The sequence below is a fragment of the Chionomys nivalis genome, chromosome 13 (genome assembly GCF_950005125.1).
Source record: "Chionomys nivalis chromosome 13, mChiNiv1.1, whole genome shotgun sequence".
NCBI lineage: Eukaryota > Metazoa > Chordata > Mammalia > Rodentia > Cricetidae > Chionomys > Chionomys nivalis.
The window spans coordinates 29916997-29940474 of record NC_080098.1 but is presented as its reverse complement, the minus strand read 5'-3'; positions in this window follow the sequence as shown (position 1 = coordinate 29940474).

The window sequence follows — 23478 nt, the reverse complement described above, 5'->3', positions numbered from 1 at the left end:
TCCGCCATGTTCAGAGAGTCCAGGTTCAACCCATGCTTATTCAGTCCCAGTCCAGCTGGCCTTGGAGAGCTCCCAATAGATCAGTTCTACTGTCACAGTGGGTGGGTGCACGCCTCGTGGTCCTGATTTCCTTGCTCACGTTCTCCCTCCTTCTGCTCCTCATTTGGACCTTAAGAGCTCAGACCGTTGCTCCAAATTGGGTCTCTGTCTCTCTCTCGATCCATCGCCAGATGAAAGTTCCCGTGCCATTCTCCTTGGCCTCTCATCAGCTCTCATTGTCCGCCACATTCAGAGAGTCCGGTTTTATCCCATGTTTTTTCAGTAGCAGTCCAAAATTTCCATGTTTAAAAAGAAAACGAATGAGGGCTGGCAAGAGAGAGACAAAAGTGCAAGGGACAAAAGGCAAACAGTCAAGACATTATCAAGAGACCCATTTGGATATTCTACTAATGTGTGTCATGTGTCTCTGTGTGTCTGTCTCTGCCTCTCTCTCTCTCTCTCTCTGTGTGTCTCTCTCTCTGTGTGTGTCTCTGTCTCTCTCTCTCCCTGTTTCTCTCTCTGTCTCTCTCTGTCTCTCTCTCTGTCTCTCTCTGTGTCTCTCTCTGTGTCTCTCTCTCTGTGTCTCTCTCTGTGTCTCTTTCTGTGTGTGTCTCTCTCTGTCTCTCTGTCTCTGTCTCTCTGTCTCTCTCTCTGTCTCTCTCTCTGTCTCTCTCTCTCTCTCTGTCTCTCTCTCTCTCTGTCTCTCTCTCTCTCTCTCTCTCTTTCTCGCTGTAGGAATTCCTGCCACCAGTAGCTTTTAAGTTACCCACCCACTTGGGCGTGGCCTCTTATACTATAAATGCCAATGTAAAGTGCGCATCAGGCCTCTCTCTTCCAACTGCAGGAATTGGATGCTGTTTCCCATTTGAGCAGAGGACTGTGATCTGTGAGTCTACCCCTAAATAAATAACCCTTTATTATATTCAGTTCTGAGCTAGTGTGGGATTTCTTTTTAATGCCCATCTTCGTCTGGAGCCCACGTGGATCTGAACTCCACACCTACCAGGTGGACTGGCTTAAAGGCCTAACTGGTCCACAGCCCAGAAAGTCTGACTTGAAAATTTCCCAAACTTGTGCACATTACACACAACCCCACTGCAACATTCCTTGCTGTGTGGCGACTTGGCAGCTTCTGGTGTGCACTCCCTGCTTGTAAGTTCTGGGCTTCTTGCTCCATGTAAGGAATTGATTTAATTGCTTTTAATTTGTCAAGCAAAACATATTTCTCAGTATTTAACCAGCACTAAGGCGGGAAACCAAAGCAGTGCTGGACTGTGCCTGGTGTCACCGGTTTTGCTGCCACTAGTCGCGACTCTGCAACCACGACACCTGCTGGTCAATATAGATTATTACACCTAAAACAATTTACCAGACCTCATAGCAGGTAGTTTATTAATTAATAAATCAATAAAATTGAAAGGTATATAATTGCAAACAGCCTTACCATTGACAATTTTAGTAACTTTTTTGATAATACTATAGATTGTATTCTGCAAGGCTTATATGGTTATTGTGGTACATCCATTTATTAGATATTAGGACTCAGTTTTTTCTTCATATTATATGCTTAAGAAAATGGATTGATAACAGAGCCAAGAATGAGACACATTTAGAAATGATACAGTCTTTACAGACTAATAAAGAACAGCTGGATGACAGGATTAATAACATCGAAAATCAAAAGTTATCTGAAAATAATTGATACTATTGAAAAGGGTAACATTACTTTGACAGACAAAATTGAATCCATGTCAAAGGGTACTGAGAAATTATCTGAAAGGGTTCATACTGTTGAACTCAACAATCTGGTAAATGGAGAATGGTGACAGACGTAGGAGCTGTCGAGAAGGTAGTTCAACCTATGGGCCCTCTACAATCTGGAATTCCTCTGCCTTCTCTATTACCGAAAGGATGGCATCTTATAGTTATTAATTTAAAAGATTGTTTCTTCACTATACCTTTACAAGAAAAGAACAGAGAAAAATTTGCCTTTACTGTGCCAACTTATTTTTTTTGTTTTGTTTTGTTTTTTTGTTTTTCAAGACAGGGTTTCTCTGTGGCTTTGGAGCCTGTCCTGGAACTAGCTCTGTAGACCAGGCTGGTCTCGAACTCACAGAGATCTGCCTGCCTCTGCCTCCCAAGTGTTTTTTTTTTAATATTTATTTATTATGTATACAATATTCTTTCTGCGTGTATGCCTGAAGTCCAGAAGAGGGCACCAGACCTCATTACAGATGGTTGTGAGCCACCATGTGGTTGCTGGGAATTGAACTCAGGACCTTTGGAAGAGCAGGCAATGCTCTTAACCGCTGAGCCATCTCTCCAGCCCCTACTGTGCCAACTTATAATAATTCTCAGATACCAGTAGACTATCCTCCCACAGGGAATGCTCAACAGCACCACCCTATGCCAATGCTTTGTAAGTCAGCCATTGAAAATAATATGTAAAAAATTTCCTAAATCTATAAATTACCATTACAGGGATGACATTTTGAATCTGATTCAAACATAGATAGACTTAAAAGAATGTTTGAAGAATTAAAGTTTTGGCCAAATGGGGATTACAAATTGCTCCTGGTAAAATACAGAGAGGAGATTCTGTCAATTACCTAGGTTATAAAATAGGTTTATAGAAAACTAGACCACAAAAGGCACAAATTAGGGGAGACTGATTGCAGACTCTGAATGGCTTTCAAAGATTGTTAGGTGTTAGGATAACATCCGACCTAAGAGTTCATTTAAACAAAACCTTAGATGGTAACAAAGACTTTAACAGTCGCAGAGAATTAACAGCTGAAGTGGAAAAGGAATTGGTTGTCCTTGAAGAAAAATTACAGGAGGCACATGTGGATAGGGTGAATTCAAATCTTAACTGTATTTTAGTCATATTGCCTTCCAGAATTAACCCTACAGAAAATTTAATACAATGGAAGATATTATTTTAGAATGAATATTTTTACCACATAAACCAAGTAAAAGAATAAAAACTTATGTGGAAAAAGTCTCTGAATTAATTATAAAAGGAAATTGAGTCTTTGTCAACTAGCAGGTATAGATCCAAAAGAGATTATAGTGCCTTTTACTACTGATGAAATTTAAAAATTAGGAGAAGACAATGAACCTTGACAAAGAGCTTTTGCTAATTTTATAGGAGAGATTAATAGCAATTATCCCAAAAGTGACAGAATTAATCTTATAAAGTGAACTACTTGGATCCTTCCCTGCATTGTACAGGACACACCAATAATTGGAGCCTGTACATTCTATTCTATACGCAAATAAATCAGGAAAGGCAGGTTACAAGTCAGAAGATTTAAATAAGGTGGAACAAAGCCCTTATAATTCTGTCCAAAAGGCAAAATTATGTTATTCTCATAGTACTAAGGGATTTTAAAGAATCTCTTAATATAATCATTGATTCACAATATGAAGAAAAAGTTGTCATGCATATTGAAACTGCTGATTTTATACCAGATGACAAAGAATTGACTTCATTATTCATACAGGTTCAAGAAATAATCAGGAATAGGCTGTTTTATATACATAACACACATCCAATGCCATACGGGTCTGCCAGGTCCTTTAGAACAAGGTAATGCAGAAATTGATTGATTATTGATTGGAAGTGTATTGAAGGCCTGAGAATTTCATAAGAAACATCATGTCAATAGCAAAGGTTTAAAGAAAGAGTTTTCTATTACATGGCAGCAAGCTAAGGAGATTATAAAGAGGTGTACTACTTGCTCTTTCCTACTTGTATAACCAAATACCTCTACCTGCAGGGACTAACCCAAAGGGTATTCAAAAGAATGAAATCTGGCAGATGGATGTGTTTCACTTCGCAGAATTCAGAAAATTAAAATATGTACACCACACCATTGAAACTTACTCAGGTTTTTAATGGGTAACAGCTTAGATCTCAGAAAAGGCTGAACCAGTAATCACACATTTATTAGAAATTATGGCCATCATGGGTATACCTGCACAAATAAAGACAGATAATGGTTCAGCATATGTCTCTAAGAAAAGGAAACAAATTTTTGCTTATTATAATATAAAGCATATTACAGGTATACCACACAATCCTACAGGTCAGGCAGTTACAGAAAGATCAAATTGAACTATAAAGGATATGTTAAACAAACATAAAGAAATGGAAAATACTCCAAAAATAGATGACATAATGTTTTATTGACGTTGAATTTTCTTAATGCTGATGAGAAAGGAACAACAGCAGCAGAGAGACATTGGATAATAAATTAAATCAGCCAGTGTATTTCAAGGATGTGTTGACTTCACAATGGAAACTGGGAGATGTGTTATATTGGGGAAGGGGTTTTGCTCTTGTTTCAACAGGAGAAGAAAAGTTATCCATACAATCAAAATTAATAAAGATTTGGTTTGATAAAGAGAAACTCTTTAGAAAGAGAAATGGGGATATATCCACAGAGGTGACAACCAATCAGGTGGTAAGGAAACCCCATAAAGGCAGGGTTCTGTTCTTGTCTTTGCAGGAAAATACTCACCTTCAGAAAGTCAAAAGACCCTGGACATCTAGATGCCTAAAGAGGAAAAGATAACTATCAGATAGGATCACCAAACAAAGAGAATTATAACTTGTGAGGACATGTCATCTGAGGGTAAGAATCTCTGAATATTAATTAGACTAATAGTCATGACTCACTTAAAAATCAAAGCTGCTTTTTTTGGAGTTGGACAATGGCTCTGTCCTTCTCTAAATCCAAGCATGCTGTTAAAATAAAAATTCAGAGTTTCTGTCTCATGTCAGGAGCCATGGTATGGGACAGAAAGAAAAAAAGAATTTAGAAAAAAAATTACTTTTCTTCATACTTATTTTTGTCTCTATCATACCTCTCATTGAATATATTCCTGTATAAATAATGTTTAAGTTTTCCACAATGAACTATGAATTTTCCTGCAGTAATCTTTTAAAGTTTCCAGAAAGAAGATGGGACCCCACAACAACTCTACCTGGTTGATATGATCTCATGATTCTGATAAGATCTGTTTTGGGTCCCAGCTACTCAATATGGTTGCAACTTTGTTAGCTGAAATGGTGCATTTTTTTTACAATGTTCTAGACAGAACTCCAAATAGGAACCTCAGGAAAACCCTACCAAATACTCAGAGACTATTTGCAATTATACCAGATAGTAAGCTTGAAATTTAACCATCATTTTACTTTCACAGGATCCCATAGAAAGAACATCACCTCCATAATATCTGAAAGTAATTCTAGAAGATGGCGTCCCCTCTCCCAACAAAGTTGTATTGGGCTTAGAACTTTCTTATTTAAACAAAAGGGGGAGGTGCTGTAGGAATTCCTACCATCAGTGGCATTTAAGTTACCTGCCTACTTTGGCCTGGTCTCTTATACTATAAATGCCACTGTAAAGTGCACAGCCAGCCTCTCTCTTCTGGCTGCAGGATTTGGTTGCTGTTCCTTGAGTGGAAGACTGTGATCTGTGAGTCTACCCCTAAATAAATAACCCTTTATTATACTCAATTCTGAGCTAGTATGGGATTTCTTTTTAACATCAGTCTTCTCTCTCTCTCTCTCTCTCTCTCTCTCTCTCTCTCTCTCTCTCTCTTTTGCTCTTGCTCTCGCTCTGTATGTTTGTGTTTCTCTCCCCACCTCTCTCTCACTCTCTGTGACTATCTCTTCTCTCTCTCCCTTTCTCCCCTTCTCTCATCTCTCTGTTGGTCTCTCTCTCCCTCCCTCCCTCCCTCTCTCTCTCTCTCTCTCTCTCTCTCTCTCTCCCTCTCCCTCTCCCCCTCCCCGCCTCTCTCTCTCAACTGTCTTTCTCACAATTTCATCTCTGTTTGGTGCTCCCCTCTAGTGTCAGATATGCTGAATACAGATTTAGTCTCTGGAACTAAATAAATCTAGTCCTATTGCAACTTCAGAACCCAACAAATTCTATTTGAAATTATAATTTTAAAACAAACTATTGGCAAATGGTGAACTAATTATCCAGGTTGTGTCACATCCTCCCAAACTGTGTGATATTTTCTTTTATTTAGATGTGGTTTAAACTCAAGCATTCTTGAATAGCTGGGTGAACAAATATATACATATTTGTGAATCTTCACAAATATAATCACCTACTTGTACAATGTACACTGAAATATGGATATAACTCTGTTAAAAATTTCAGCATGCAAATTTTGTCCTTTTTTTGACAGATTGCTTGTTTGATTGATTGATTGATTTTGTTAGGGGAACTGTGTGGGATTCTTTTTCATTTATTTGCTTCATTTTTACAATTTATCTGAAATTCTTTAATCTTGATCCATCATTGAACAACCATGGATATTGCTGTCTATAGAATAATTGAAAATACAAATGCATATTGAAAGCTGTACAGCACAGTGCATATAAGATTGCCTCAGGCAATTCTATATGTCAATATGGAAGTAGTTTATTTAGATTTTAAGCTAGGTATATTATTAAACGAGTCCACCACAATCAGTAGCATTGTGGCATGTGCCAAGAAAGAGAAAATAAGCATGCTAATAGTGTAGAACTGTACATTGTGGGGTTAGCAGGAGACTCAGGTAGTATCAGCCCTTCAATATTGGTGCTAACCTGTAGACCATGAGGTTGGCACTGGACAGATGGCTCCAAACCTGTATTTTTTTCTTGATCAACCTTCATTATCTTATGGATATAGATATGTGCATGTTTTGCTGTATGTACATGGGAGCAGGTGCATGAGCACAGGAATGTACACATTTGTGGAGGTCAGAGGTTGACATGAGGTGTCCTCCTCAACAGCTCTGCATCTTATTTTTGGAGACAAGCTCTACCACTGAAACTGGAGCTCACTGGTTCGACTAGACACACTGGCCAGAGAGCCCCAGAAATGCCCTTGTCTCTTTCTCCTCAGTGCTGGGGTTGTAGGCATGGGCTACTGTTGAAGTGTGAGCAGCAGGGCTGAGTCCCGCCACCCGGCTAGCTTTACCTGAAATAATTACACGGAAACTGTATTCTTTTAAACACTGTTTGGCCCATTAGTTTTAACCTCTTATTAGCTAGCTCTTACATATTGATCTAACCTATTTTTGATATTCTGTGTAGCCCTACGAGGTGGCTTACCAGGGAGATCTTAACTTGCATCTGTCTGGAGTGGGAGAATCATGGCGACTCACTGACTCGGCTTCTTTCTCCCAGCATCCTGTTTTGTCTACTCCGCCTACCTAATTTTCTGTCCTATTAAAGGGCTAAGGCAGTTTTTTTATTTAACCAATGAAATTAACTCCTCCATCAGGCTACTATGCCCATCATGTTACAAGGGTGCAGAGAATCTGGGAATAGGCTCCTATGCTTGATAAGGACTTTGCATCTTTCCAGCTCTTAACTGATGGTTAAATGAAGTTTCTCTTAGGCACACTTGGTCCCTATGATCACAGGCCTCACTTAATGGCTTGTAGCAGAAAAAGGAGACAATTTACATGAAGTAACTGCTTTTTCCGAACACTTCATGTATGTTTTCATGGTATTAAAATGCTAGAAATTGTTTTTGTGTATTCTTTGGTTTGTGAGATGTCTTGTATAAGAGCAAGAAAATGTGTCAATGTTAATCAAGACTCATCTTCTATGTCCCACAAAATAACCACCACACTCATGCTTGGCAGGCTCACTGTTTGACATCATGAGCTGCTGCTCATTTGATTTTTAAAATAAACATGGCTGCCTGGCTGCCTGTTCTAAGGGGATCTCCATGTTGGAGGGAAGAACTTGGAGACAGACAGGCAATAGACTTTGCCAGGATTCACAACAATGACAGGACATTCTTAGAAGAACTAAAAGTTATCTAAGAAAATATAACCTGCATTGGATTCTTGTGTAAAGTAATAGTTACCACCCCCACCAATATACTTAGGATGACATTAACAGGCAGTCACATCGTCCAATTTGAATCACAAGTTTGTCATTCTGAAATCCTTCTGGCCTTCTCATTCACAAGTGTGCAAATAAACTGATGCACACCCACACACACAGAGGCATTACTCTGTACATATGCAAGCAGAGACACACAAGCATATACATATACAAAATCAAAAATAGGCATATTAGTCTATGTTTTTATATCTTTGTTTCTCAATCATTTGCAATTATGCATTATTTCCTTACTGGTTTTTATTTAGAGTTTTCTATTTACTTCATGAAGATAGAGCATCTCCGTGTTTTCGTATTTCGATTTCATGGGCTTATCTGATATTTATTCAATTTACAAAGTCTCACTGAAGAATACAGAAGGCACAGGTTTAGGAACAAGCCACCCTTCAGTGAGCAGTTACTCAACAGTTTGAGGCAAGTGTGGAGGGTAGATGACTGTCAGACATGGCAACATGAGCTGTGTTCCTTGAAAAAAGGCAATTTGATGATTTGGTGAATGTCATCCATTAATTTAAAAGTCCATCCACATGCCACTCACTGTGGACAACTAGTACATACCGTATCCTCCTAACTGTGCAAAGACCCTTTAAAGCACAAAAGGGTTCTGGATATCATACATTGTTATAACCTTTTTCTTTCCTATAACTTTATACATAGTGGATGTTCAGGAAATCATTGATAAATAAATATTATCAATAGCCCTGAGCACAATTACTGTCAGTCAAATAAACATCAGATTAAATCTCTTTGGGGATAGAATGGATTATTATCTAAGGAGTTGATAAAGAATTTATATGGAAAAGTGCTTGCCTTGTAAGCAAAAGGACCTGAATTCAGTCCTCAGAAGCCATGTTTAAAAAAGAAAAGAAAAGATTCGGGAGATGGTGGCACACGCCTTTTATCCCAGCACCCAGGAGGCAGAGGCAGAAGAATCTCTGTGAGTTCAAGACCACAGAGGGAATTCCAGGAAAGCCAAGAACATCTAAGGCTACACAGAGAAACTCTGGCTCAAAAACTAAACAACAACAACAAAAAAGAGCTGGATAGATGGCATATACTTGTCATCTCAGTGCAAGAGACAGGAGGATCTTTGGAACTCCCTAGTCAGCCAGCTTGTTTGGCAAGTTTCAAGTCAGTGAGAGACCCTATCTCAATGAAAATGATGGATGGTATCTGTGGAGCGGCACTTGAAATTGTCCTCTAGCCCCCACACCGATGCAGGCTCACCTGCATACATACATTCACACAAAAAATATTAATGCATCCTATGTCCTCTGAATTTGCCAGGCATCAGGAGGATTCAAGAAATATTAAAGTTGAACCTTCATGCACAGGATAAATGTTAGCAATATTTATTCTGCATATCAGAAGGCAGAAGTGTATAATATAACTGGCTTTTACCCACAGCAGCTATTCATAGAACCATGATGATATGAATTCTTGGTTCTATGAAGTCCTAAGAATCAGTCTTCACATTTTTCAACAATGCATTTAGTTTATATATTCCCTAACTTTGCACATTTTGATAATGAGACCTAGTCTAAATATTTGAAAATTCAGTTGAGGAAAACATAAATCAAAGACTCGGAGAGACATTTAATGGATTTTTAAGTTTTGCAGAATCATTATATAAATAATAGCCCTCATTATTTTTAAAATCAATTTGGGAATAATGATGAGAGATTTTAATCCTAGGACTTTACCATTTATTGCTGTGCAATTTCCCAGCTTCTCATAATGTCAGAATGCAAGCCCCTGGTTGATGCCTATGCTATGTCACTTCAGTTTGAAATGAAGGGATTTATTTTAATTGATTGCCTTTTAATCAGAAAGGTTCTTTAAAATGAAGAATTGTCCGTGGACATTTGCACAGTCCCTACTTTGGAAGGACTAATTCACGGGTTGTAATGAGTTGAATATGAAAATATTCCTCCATAGGTTTATGTGGTTGGACAGTTGGCTCTCAGACATGGGTGCTGACTGGAACATTTGAGGATATATTCCATTTGAATATAGGACATTGTTGACTGACATAGGCCCCTAGAGGTGGGGCTAGAGTGTTGATTCCCACTTGAGCACTTTGTCTCGTGAGCCACCAAATTACAGCAGGTTATACAGCAAGCTGTGGTCACTAAGATGGAATTGTGTCTCCCTAAGAAAATATGAGTTAAAATAAATCATTCTTCCACTATGTTGCTATATCAGATATTTTGACCCAGAAACAAATAAAATAAATAATACCCAGGCTGTCTTCTATTCAGACAAGGCTAAGACATCTGAAATTGGTCTTTTAGTAAGCTGCCCTCAGGCAAATGGGAATTCTGGTCATGTTTCAGAATATACACATTTCCTCATGATTGCACTTTTAGATCTTCCTTGTCCAACAGAAGGACAGCACAAAATGACAGCTTTGAATGGGTGTGGAGAACTAGGCAAGTTTGATGTTGTGCTTAGGTGAAAGGCGAGATAGAGTCAGAATTGTTTTATTTTGTTTTGTTTTTAACAAGAAATATGGTATGTGAAATTAGCCCATTCCTCTAAATAGATGTTGGGTATTGCCCTGGCCCATTAACCAAAGACATTAAAAGGGCCAAAGAACACCGAATAAAAGCATAGTTAGGCATGACCAGTCAATTCTCATTACTCAAACATGATGTGTTCTGCAAAGTCACAGTGAGCACAGAATCAAATCAGCAAAAACTGAACCTTTGCTCCTAAGGGAAACTCAAGGTTAATTTCCTGTGAGCCAGAGGTCACAGCATTTTCAAACAATGTATAACCTTGTTTTATATGTGCATCTGTTTCAAAAAAAATTCAAATGCATGTGACTTAGTAAGATTGAGTTTGTGACCAATAACTCAGCAATGTGTGTGTGTGAACAAAGTTTATCTAATAAACAAATTTCCTCTATGAGCCTCATGACCAACTCTAAACCTGGTATGCTGAAGAACTCTAGCCAGAATTTCAGCACTGTGTCAGAAGGCCACTGTAAGTAAGAACATCAAAACAAAAGACACAAAAAATGCCCCACAAGTACTAACCACATCACACAGAGTACAGCTGCTGAAACAGCCACACAGCCTGACTTTGACACATTAGGAGGAACTATATGCAGCGCATCGTGATTGTCACTCATCTGTGAGTGCTTGAGAATGATTGTGTCCCAAAGAATGGATAACAAAATTATTTTAGCAAATGTGTAAATCCGTAGGAAACTTTGCAAATACAGAATCTGTAAACAAAAATGATTGTATCTCTTGGGTACCAGGGAGTGAGAATTTAAGTTTCTATGTGCTAATGACCGGACTGGAGCTGAGTGATAGAAGATCGGGACTTAGTGCGTGGGTGCCTGTATATGTATGAACATGTGGGCATGGTGTGTGTGGATGTGTGTGTCTGTATGTGCCTGAGTGTGCTTGTGTGTGTATGTGCTTGTGAGTGCCTGTGTGTGTGTGCCAGTGTGTGTGCTTGTGTGTGTGTCTATATGTGCTTGTGAGTGCCTGTGTGTGTGCCAGTGTGTGTGTGTGTGTGTGTGTGTGTTTTATGAGAGCTTTTAAAAGTTCAGTGTCTAGGATAAGGCCCCTTCTTGATTCAGCTAAGGACAGAATTGTACAATAGCTCAAATTTTAAATTTTGCTCAAAACAGAGGGTAAACATTTTTCTCATCGCTGTAAGAGAATACCTGAGAGAAGTGACTTCAGGGAGGAAAGATTTGGTGTGCCTCTTAGCTTCAGGTGTTATCAGTCCATTGCAACAGGAAGACGTGGAAGCTAGGGATCCCTTTTCATGACAACAAGAGCTTCTTTACGTCTTAGCAAGTTAGGAAGAAGAGAGGACCTCAGAAGTAGGGCCAGGTTCAAGGGTTGCCCACAATGACCTACAATCACTAGGGAAGGCCCTGTGATGAAGTTTCACAACCTCCTGAAGCAGCACCACCAACTGGGGACCAGGTGTTCAAGCACATGAGCCCAAGAAGGATATTTCAGAGTCAACCCATAATAGACTTTTTCCCAGTTTGGGCCATCAGGAGCAGCATTGCAGATAAGCATGGCTATCATAGATACAAACATGTCCTTAAAATAAAGCACATCTCAGGCTGTGTTTGTTAGACATTCCCACTGAAGCCCTAGGTCATAATTTGTTTCATTCAAATAAGGTAAGGAAAGAAAAAAGTCTGTGAAAGGGAATTGAGAAAGGTGTGTGCTGCAAATGTCAAAAGATGTTCAAAGTTTGGGATTTTAAAACCGTGAAAGAGAAGAGCACCAGAGAAATGCCCACATGCTCACGCATCATGGTCTTTCTCTTAATATTTAGTATGTATGGTATTTCCTGCCTTAAAAACATAAAACGGCTCCTACCGACGATCCCCAATGACTTAATGTTGATTTTGCTTCTGTAAAACACACTCGTAAATCTCTCCTAATCACACCTGAGACTCATCACATCAGAGCTGCCAGACACCACTTTGCATGTATCGGAAGGCCTGAGCTGTGTGACTGTGGAATAGCAAGCACCCACTCCAGAGTGCTGTACACAGTTTGGTGAAGCTCCAACAGAGGAACTCTGCCTCTTCCTCCATACCGACTCAGATCAGCTTCCAGAAGGGCACCTCAGTCAGGTCAGACGGGAATGTTAAGTCTCTGACTTTCTATCCTTCCTTCTCTTAGTAATGAAACTTTCTCCCTCATGAGAAGAGAAAGAGGCTTGTGTAATAGGCTTGTTCCAAAATACCCCATTCCTGACTACTTAAGAAACACATAGGTGTAGATTTGTAATAGTAATACCCTATTCTCTGGGTAAACTGATTAGTTCAAAATAAGGCAAATGGCACCAGCATTTTAGGAATGACATTTGGAATAAAAAATGCTAAGAATGAAAGCTTCTCGTTTGGGTTGCAATTTGTATGTCTTTTTCTATTTTCTCACCAAATGAAAGTACCAGGTAAACTACGCTCTGCAAGCCTACAGCACCAAACACAGCAAAGACGACCCCAGCCACAGGAGAAGAGAAGCAATCTCTAGCCACACTTACAGTTGAGCTCCTGTCTTCCCAATTATACAGAACAAAAATTAGACAACAAATTTTATTACTCTAGTTTATACTGCATTTCTCAGCCTTTAGGAAACAGAATCCTTACTAATTAATCAAGTATCCAAACTTCTGTAGGGCTTCCTGACAACTTCCTTGATGCTGAGGGTCAAACTTAATGCAGTTCTGAGGACAATTGTCTGTGTCATATTTCATATAACAAAACATCACTTATGCATGAAATTAACTCAATAACTGAGTTTTGTTTGGGGAGGGAGGTGTTTTTGAAACAGACTTTTATGTAGTCCAGGTTGGCCTCAACTCACACATAACTGAGGCTCACTTTGAACACTTTGACTCTACAGCCTTTTCCTCCTAAGTGCTTGATTATATGCATGCCCAGCTTAAACTTCTTACCAGACCCTAAAATTAAAAAAAAAAAGAACATATAAAAATTTCAACATATATCACATAGCCTATGCACACACCCAAGAAACAGATGCTCTATGATGCTACGTTTCAAAAACTATGCAATTTCAAGTCATTATTAAAATGTCTAAACATAGCCTGATGACTGTGGCACACTCCTTTAATCCAGCACTCAGGAGTCAGAGGCAAGTGAATCTCTGTGAGTTCAACACCTGCTTGATCCACAGAATGAGTTCCAAAACACCCAGGACTATACAAAGAAACCCTGTCTGGGGAAAAAAAATCTAAACATAATGTGTTTTTATAAATGTCCTTTAGCTTAATTCCTTAAACTTCTGCTATAAGAAGTGATAATCATAAATATTAGAATGACTGGTAGAAGTAAATCTCTATAAAATGCAATGTGTTTATGTTTTGAAGCTATTTTATGTGTCTGGGTGTGTACCTGAGTGTAGAAATGTGCACCACACTTCAACAGATGCCCAAGGCCAGAAGAGGGCTTGGGATTTCCTGTAAGTGGGATTAGGTTTGTGAGTGGCCTAATATGGATGCTGGGAACTGAACCCTGGTCCCCTGCAAGAGCAGCAAGAGCTCTTAACTGATGAGGCATCTCTTCAGTCCTGTGTCATATTTTATTTTAATTGCTAGGAACATACATGGAACATAATTATATATGAAAAATACACAACAATTTTATCAACAGTAGAAGTGTCTGGGCCCTCAATATTTTCCTAATCTGTGTATCACTATGCAAGCTAACCAAGACAAATCTTTGATCAGAAGAAAATTCCTTCTTTACTTTCCCTGTCTAAAAGAATATGGTAAGTTTTCCCTTTCCACTGGCTTGCTGATTTCCCAGAAGAAATCAGAAGCAATGTACAGAGTGTAATCTCATACTAGAAAATTGCATTTAAGAAAACACTAAGGTTTATTTAGGGTCTCTCATCTTCCACCTGCCAAGGCAAGCCATTCTTGTATGAAGTATGCACACTGGCGCTTTCTTAAATCTGTGCAGCCTCTGATCCAAGGGAGCCTATGTCATATCGGCTTGCCTGAGAGAGTGGAAGGGACCTTCATGAATTCTCCTTTGCACAAAAAATCCTTCATGGTTCCCTCCCTGTAGCTTGCAAAATGACTAAAGACACATTGTATTGTTGAGATTCTAGGAGTACAGAACACACCTGCTACAAAATGAAACAAGTTTTTCATTCCTGGAGTATACTGTCAATCCTTTGAAGCTCTTTAGAATCTCTTCTGGTGGACTCAGGATTTTAGCCTTTGCCTTTTTTATGTCAAAAAATTTTTTGAATCCTTTGAGTGTTATTATCCTGTCGTCTATGTTCTTCAAAGGAATCGTAGTGGTATGAAATATTTTTGTAAGCTTATATTTCACACTGCATACAAGTGCAAAGTCCTGCTTTTCAGTCTTCTGACAAAGTTCAAAGTCTTGTTTGCTGATGGCGCAGAGCTATGTATGCATTAACACCTTGCATATATCTTATTGGTTGGCAATTTGTCTTATAAATACAATTATCAAAAATGCACTATACAATAAATTAAAAGGTATGCAAAGCAAGCGTAAGAAATGTCACAATTGAACCAAATATAAACCTTTAACTACACTTATCCTATCTGGTCTGATTTAGATAATGTACTGGCATCTACCACCTCAGAACATCAAGGATCAGAAAAAGATATCCAAGGAGAATTCCCAATTCAAAAACCTCTTCTACTTCCCAGAAGATTTGTTTCAGAAACATTTTCCAATGGTCATTTCATTTGGCACTCTAAAGTGATTACACAGATGTGTGGTCTCTTATGATATACATGAGAGCCCCAGGTCTAAGTGATTGCTCGTTTGATTTTTTCTAATGTACTTTGAAAGTCTGTCATGTCCAGTGGCATCTTCCTACCTCAGTCCTTCCATGAGAACTTGTAGAAGACTCCAGAACAGGAGTCAAACTTAATACCTGTGTGGACAGATCACTATAATGGCTGCTGACCTATGAACCCCCAAAGAAAGAGTTTCATAAAGGTGTCCGAATAAGGAAACTTGGGAAATAGTCTTGATCATGGGAAGGGACTGTCAATCTGCTTCCAGTTTTCTCAGGTGTCTGCTTCCATTCAGTTTGTAAATTTCTTCTCTTTATTTTGTCCCAAACAAAATTTGGTTTTCCCACCTTTTTTTTTTCACTTTCGGGAGGATGTTTATATTTAGGGTGGTACCTACTTCATCACCCGGGAAGGTAGAAGTGGTTCAATATCTAGAGAACCTGTGGAGAACTTGTCTGCAGGTGCTGGCTTCCAGCACGTCTTCTTCCACACTCAGAATGTGATGTCCCAATTTAACCTCTGAGCCATACTTTACTCATGGGCTATACAGAGGTGACAGCATTTCTTCTTGTGAGGTTACTGTGAGGAACAAACATGACGCATATTGTTACAGATGCTCAATGCTTATCAATTACAGTAGAATAATGTTAGCTCAAATTATCACTGTATAGAACAGAATGGAGGTCTGGCTCAACAAAAATGATAATTTAACACGCATGCACATAAACACACACACACACTGGTTCTGAACTGAAGGAAAAAAATTATTTGATTGAGTCAATAAAACAGAGATGTATCTTAAACCCTGAAGATGAGAGATCAAAATAAAATAAGCAAAATCAAAATTTAAAAAGAAATTATGGTCCAAAATTTTTACATCTCAGATATTCCCCTTCAAAGGCCTTGATAGTTACAAAGACGAAGGCATTCAGATAGTTGTCACAGGAACACTATCTAATGGAAACTCTGGAGATAGCATCAATGAGAAAGTATTAGAATCACACACTTCCTGACATACTTAGGTAGAAATGTCCACACATAATGTGTTGAGGATTCACAGAAGCATATTCACTATGAATTTAAACATGAGAATGAAAATCAAACAAATCTAAAGTAGGAATCATCCTACACAGAGACAATCAACCTGAAACTTCCCAAGTACTAATGCCATGCATGAAACAGAGGAAAGGGCACAGTTTCATTTAGCTTATAGGAGACTTACCAAGGTATAAAAATGCAATGATAGAATATTAATTTCATCCTAGGTTTCTCTTTTTGATTTAATTGATTCTTTGTGTATTTCACATCATGCATCTCGATCCCGTTCATCTCCCTATTCCTTCATGTCCCTCTGCCCTTGCAACCTTCCCCTCCCCACCAAAAAAGTAAATAAATAAATAAAATTTAAAAGAAAAACAAAAAATAGAAACAAACTAACATTTTTTTTAAAAGTCTTACTTAGGAGACAGAGGCAGGCAGATCTCAGTGAGTTTTAGGCCTGCCTGATCTACAAAGCGAGTTCCAGAACAGCCAGGACTGTTAAACAAAGAAACCCTGTCTCAAAAATTTTTTGAACGATCTCGGTATGGAAACTGTAGTGTGACAGAGTCACACAGTGTCCTTAATTTGGGTTTCTATTGCTGTGAAGATACAACATGGCCACAGAAATTCTTATAAAACATTTAATTGGGGTGGCAGCTTATAATTTCAGAGGTTTAGTCCATTATCATCATGATGGGGAGCATGGAGATACTCAGGCAGGCAAGGTACTGGAGAAGCAGCTGCTACATGTTGGTATGCAGGGGACAGGAAGTAGACTGAGTGTCACACTGAGTGAAGCTTGAGCAAAAGAAACCTCAAGCCTGCCCCCACAATGACACACTTCATCCAACAAGGCCACACCTACTTCAACAAGTCCATATTTCCTAATAGTGCCTCTCCTTGGGGGAGGGGGCATTTCCTTTCAAGCCACTGCACACAGTATATCCTTTAGTCCATACATCTTTACTTGTAAGTGTTCCTTGCAATGAGTCATTGATCTGGTTTGAGGCCTCTGGCTTCTGCTACACCCTTGATACTGAGCCCCCACTTGGGCTCTTTTTGGATATCCTGTTGTTGCCTTGTGTCATGGAGATAACTGCAGCTTTGGACCTTCAGGTCATCCTCTTCACATGCTCCAGCCATTCATAGATGAGTTGGATGTTGGGGTGTGCCAACTCAAAGCCCTGGTTCTGGTCTCGGTTGATCACCCTGCCAGCTTTCCATCATCAACCCTACGAGGGCCACTGAAGTGTTTTGCCCAGGTGAGGTGCAAGGCCTGCTCTCCACATACTGCAGTAGTTGGGGAATAGGATCAGTTCTTCCACTTTTGTGACCCCAGGACCAGCTTTCCCTGCCTGCCCTAGGTGGCAAATGGCTAGGGGACCATTTCTCTCCTGTTCACTCCGCTGAGTGAAAGACAGATAGTGGGGCTAGCTCTCCCATTCTCATACTTTCAGGGCCGGCTCACCCACACCCCAGCCAACAGGGTCAGCTCTACTGTGCTGTCCAGATGAGGTGAAGGGTCTGCTCTCCATAGCGCTGCAGTTGGAGGCGGGCAAGGACATTTCTCCTTAGTGCTGCAGCAAGCGAGAGGCAGGATCAACTAACTGTACAGCCCTAGCCTCTCTTCAGTAGTAACAGGAGCCAGGGACATCAGAGCAGACCCTAACTGCCATATAGCCATAGCCACGGATCCCAGATTTCTAAAAACACTCAATTTATAAAAACACAGTATGTACAGAGTTATTGTATCATTTTGAAATCCCCTGTATTTTGTACATGACTTCATTTGCCACGCAGGGTGTCTCCGAGATCCATCTACAGCATAACTTAGAACAACAACTCAACCTTTTTTATGGTTGAAGCAGTCTTCATTTGGATAGATGACATTTTGTTTATCCATTCATCTTTAGATAGAAAATTTGGCTTATTTCCATAGTTCAACTCCAGTAAGCACTGCCGTTATGAGTCCAGTGAGACCACGCTTCTGTGTGGAGATGTTTTTCAATTCTGCTGAGTCTATGCTAATGAGTTACTGAGTCACATAACAGTATTGTCATTTCCAAAACTGCTTCACCATTTTAGATTACTATGAGAAAAATATGAGGGCTCCAATTTCACCGCATCCTCCTCAGGGGATGCTGCTATCTGACTCGATGTATAGGACGCTGGGTTTGAATTTTGAGTGCTACGATAACTAACAATGTTGAGACTCTTTTTTTTTTTTTTTTTTTTTTTTTTTTGGATTTTCGAGACAGGGTTTCTCCGTAGCTTTTGGTTCCTGTCCTGGAACTAGCTCTTGTAGTCCAGGCTGGCCTTGAACTCACAGAGATCTGCCTGCCTCTGCCTCCCGAGTGCTGCGATTAAAGGCGTGTGCCACCACCGCCCGGCAATGTTGAGACTCTTATCCTCTGCTATTGGGCATATGTATATTTTCTGTGGAGAAATGTATGTATATTCAAACTCTTTGCATGATTTCTTCCTTGTAAACCACATCTTTATTGTTTTTGTTAGTGTACAAAATATAGACTTCGGGAATGCTCCACACATATTTATCATTGTGCTTCATTCGTATCTGCCCATGACTGACTCCCATTACATCTTTCCTACTGTTACCCTTCTTCTCTACAAACTGTCGCCTTTCTGCTTTTATATAAGTTTCTATGTCCATTCTTTAACATATATTTATTTTATTTTTAATGTTGTTTAGTTGGAAATGTTTTCTTTTTTCTTTTTTTTTATTTTTGGTTTTTCGAGACAGGGTTTCTCTGTAGCTTTTGGTTCCTGTCCTGGAACTAGCTCTTGTAGACCAGGCTGGCCTTGAACTCACAGAGATCCGCCTGCCTCTGCCTCCCAAGTGCTGGGATTAAAGGCGTGCGCCACCACTGCCCGGCCCAGCTTCATTTTTCGATTCATTTCAACAGACAGAAATTTTGTAGACTGACTTTGCAAGCTAGTTTAACTCAGTGATCACTTATAACACATTTTAACAGATTCTGTAGGACTTTCGACATATGAACTATTCGCTTTTATGTGTCAGATTACATTTTGCCTTGTGTCCCTGTGTGGCAGGCACTGTTGTAAATTCTCTACTAATATAAACTTCTTTAATCCCCACAATAACTCTCAGAGGCAAGGATTATTTTAAACTCCTTTAGCTCATGAGAAAACTATCTTATACTCTTCCGAGAGCAAAGCATAGACCATGAAGTTAGTTTCTGGTTCATCTTCCATTAGCTTATGAACTAATCACCTTGTCTCTCAGTCCTTTGCTCATGGGGCAGAACTTAGAATCGGCAAGGACACAGACACTGTCTGCATTTTCTTTGTTTGTTTATTGACAACTTTCTCACAGTTGAAATACCTGCTCAAAGACATTGCAGAGTCCACCCTGTTCTGGAGAAAGAAGTCCCTACACAACTGGGAATGTTTTCAAGGAGGGACCTCAAATATACAGCCTTTTCCTCCAGCAATCAGTACCTATGTAAATCACACATAGCCTATTACACAGAAAATGTACAGACATTTAATTCTAATTGTTTGGCTTATGATTTTATTTGAGTTTATTTTATCATGGTACAAGGGTGGCATGCATTCAGGAGAACCTGTATATCTTTTCTCTTTTTCTTTTTCTGTATGCATGGTATGGCTGCATGTGTGTATGTGTGTCTACACATGATAGCTCTCCACCTCATACATTGATCAAGGTCTCTCAGTTGAACCTAGAGCCGGGCAATTCAGCTAGTCTAGCTAATGAGCTTGCTCAGGGCTTCCGTGCCTCTGCATCCTGAATGCTAGGATTGCAGGCAAGCCACCACATGACCAGCATTTATATGGTGCTGGGAACTTGAGCTTAGGTCCTCATGCTTGTTCAGAATGTGCTTTACCCACTGAGCCATCTATCCCTCACCTATATTTCATATTTTGAATTTGATCCTTTTCTACACTACTATATACATTATGATTTCTTCATAGGAGGCTAGGGATAACAAGACAAAACAAGCAAATATTCCATGTTGTGTTTTATTCTGTATGTTCTATTTATGTATTTACTTATTCACTGGGAAAAAGGAAGAGAGAGAGGAAGGGAGGGAGGGCCACTGTTCATATAGAGAGCCAGTTTCTTCCACAGTGTGATCTCATGGTATCAAAGGTAATCAAGTTTGGTAGCCAGTACCATTACCCACTGAGGGCTCTCACCAGACTTTGACTACATAGCAAGCTTTGTGTTCCATGCTCTTTCTGCCAGTATCTTTAGTTCACATTCAGTTCACCTTCTAATATGTACAAACAACTTTTCTCATCCTCAAACAGTCATAGGACAACTTATTGTCCAAATAAAAATGTGCTCTCCCACCCATGAGCCCCATCTGTAGCTCTGCACCTTCTTTTCTGAGTCCCTCTTCCCATAGCTATCCCTTGTCATGAAAAGAAAAGTAACAACTCTGTCCTTTAGCCTTGTCAACTGGACACAGCCTTGAGTGACCTAAGCGGAGAAATTCCAATTGAGGAGTTGTCTAGGTCAGGTTGATCTATACGCAAGTTTGTGAGGGATTGTCTTCATTGCTGATTGATGGGGGCATCCAGCCCACGGTGGGTGGCATCATTCCTTAGACAGGTGGTTCTGGAATGCATGATAAGGCTAGCTATGCGTGAGCCAGAGAGTCAGCTAGCAAGCAGCAATTTCCATGTTTCTTGCTGTATTTGTGCAAGAGTTCCCTAGCCCCAGGTATTGCTGTATAGAACAGCAAGATACTCTGCCTTCAAGCTTGTGTCTTAAGTTTTCCACCTTAGCTTCCTTCAGTGATGGGCTGTGACCCGCAAGCATAAGATGACACTCTTTTATTGCCCAAGTTGCTTTCAATCATGATGTTTGATAGAGCAACAGAAGGAAATTAAGCTCCCCTTTTTCTAATAGTCCAATCTCATTCATGAGTGATAAGCCTACACTAGCCATAAGTACTCCAGGAAGCTCAAAACTAAGTGCAAATGTGACCTCCAAGTAGTTTATCAGGAAATGTAAATGAATTGTGCCTCTAAAATTCCATACTGACGCTGCTGCTATGTTCACAGCTTTGTGATTGGTGGAACTATGGCTCTCTTTCTTGTATTATCTTCTAAAAATCTCCCATTCTTACTGCCTTTGAATCTCTCATTATTCCTGATTTTCTAACACTGCAAACTCCTCATTCATATTCAGCCCACTTCGCCAAACTGAAAAAAAAAATGTAGAAGATTAATGGACTCTGAAGGATGTGCTACTTCTATAGGACACATTGAAGTGTCTGATGCATGAACTAGACATTCTTTGGCCTTGGATGCTCTAATTGCACACTATATAATAATCAATGTAACAGCATAATCACCCACTCACTGTGTTTGTTCCAGTGCCTGAGAGCCTTCCCGATTCTTGCAATGGCAAAACTACTATATATTGATGATCTACACGGCTCCATTAACACGCCCAAATTGCTCCAGCCAGCAATAAGCAGGAACAAAGATAAGCATTCCTTTTATTTTTCCCATGTGTATTAACTAGTTCTGACAATGTATCATTAGGCTAGTCAACTGGTCAGCTGCCAGCATGTCAGTGTGGTCAAATATTTTAAGAATATCTCTCTGTTGGTGAATATATACAAGAACATGACTGCGTTCATATGAGTAAAAGAGGGAACAAGACCTGGTGTAATGTGAAGTCATGGAGCCTCGGGAAGAACCTTCTCAGGCCACTTCCCTAAACCAGTATAATTCCCTCCCAACTGCATTCTAAATATTTATCCTTATACCCACAGAAAACATGTAAATCCCACCTCTCTTCAAAGAAGCGTCTTTTTGCACACACAGGCATCATTGCAGAAACTTGCAGCTGATCAAAATTCAGAGACTGACTGTGGGGTGCCCAGCCATGATAGATAGATAAATCTACAACACAGATGCTACACCTAACACCAAGGAACGATCATAGAATAGGGGAGCAGAGAAATGCTTAAGACCGGGAGGTCTGCCATAAGATAGTGTCTTCTGTGTATGATGGGAAGTGGCATCCGCGAAATCTCAACAATATAGTCACCTAAAGAAGACCTGCACAATCACATGACCAGGTGGTATGTCAGCGGACTAAGGAAGTTCCAAAAGGCCTCATGCCTAGATGAAGAGCTAAAGGCAGTTAATGCCTGCTGAGAGAGGAAGAAGCCATCTGATCAGGGACAAACCTCCTGATAAGTAATCTAATCTCAAATTGTCAACTCTAAACTCATATTCACACATGTACATGAAAGCACAATTAAAGACACTCAGCAGGGTGGGGAGAGGTGTGTGTGTGTGTGTGTGCGTGTGTGTGTGTGTGTGTAAAACAATGATAAAGAAGAAATCATTTGAGAGAGTTGAGGGGACAGAGGAGAGTTGTAGGGGGAGGTGGAGGGGTGAAAATGAGGTAAATATAGTACTCAAATATGAAATTCCAAAAAGAATATGCAGTTTATATATAAAAACCATAGTCAAGCTGATGTTTTTCACAAAGGTCACTTGATTTTATCTCAGTTTTGTGGAAAGCACCTACATTTGCCACTGGTGAATGAACAAAGCAAAACTTGGTGCTTAGAAACCTCAGCAAAAATTAAGGCAATGAGACCTGTGTCTATTTCCACCTTCCAAATACTGCCGAGGTAGCTTCCATAGGGATACTTTTTCATCCTTAAGGTTAGAAGAATTATCTGCCCCCACGAAGCCACGGTGAGGTTCCAAATGGGGCTTGCACACCTCCTGGATGTAGCCAGGGTTCTTTCCAGAGTGTTTTATAGTATCCTATTTCAGATAATATCACAACTCTGAGATAAACAGAGCACCCGTTATTGTCGCTGTTTTATAGATGAGGGGACAGAGACACTCAATAAGGAAAAGCCCCACAGTGACACCGCAAATAAATGAGGCTCTGGATCTCATATCCCTGACTGTTAGCGCAGAGCCTTCTCGCTGCACTGAGATACATGTGCAAAAACCACAGCACATTTCTGCTTCTGGGCAGAAGCATCGGTTTTCTTTCTAGCAAAAGGAAAAGATGAGTATTATAATCAGCAAGGAGGAGCAAAGCAGATGCCCTTCTTGTCAAAAAGTTTACAATTTCTGCTGGGGTGACGGTTCAGGCAGAGACTGGAGAAGCTGTTTGTTAGACAGCCCTGGTTAGA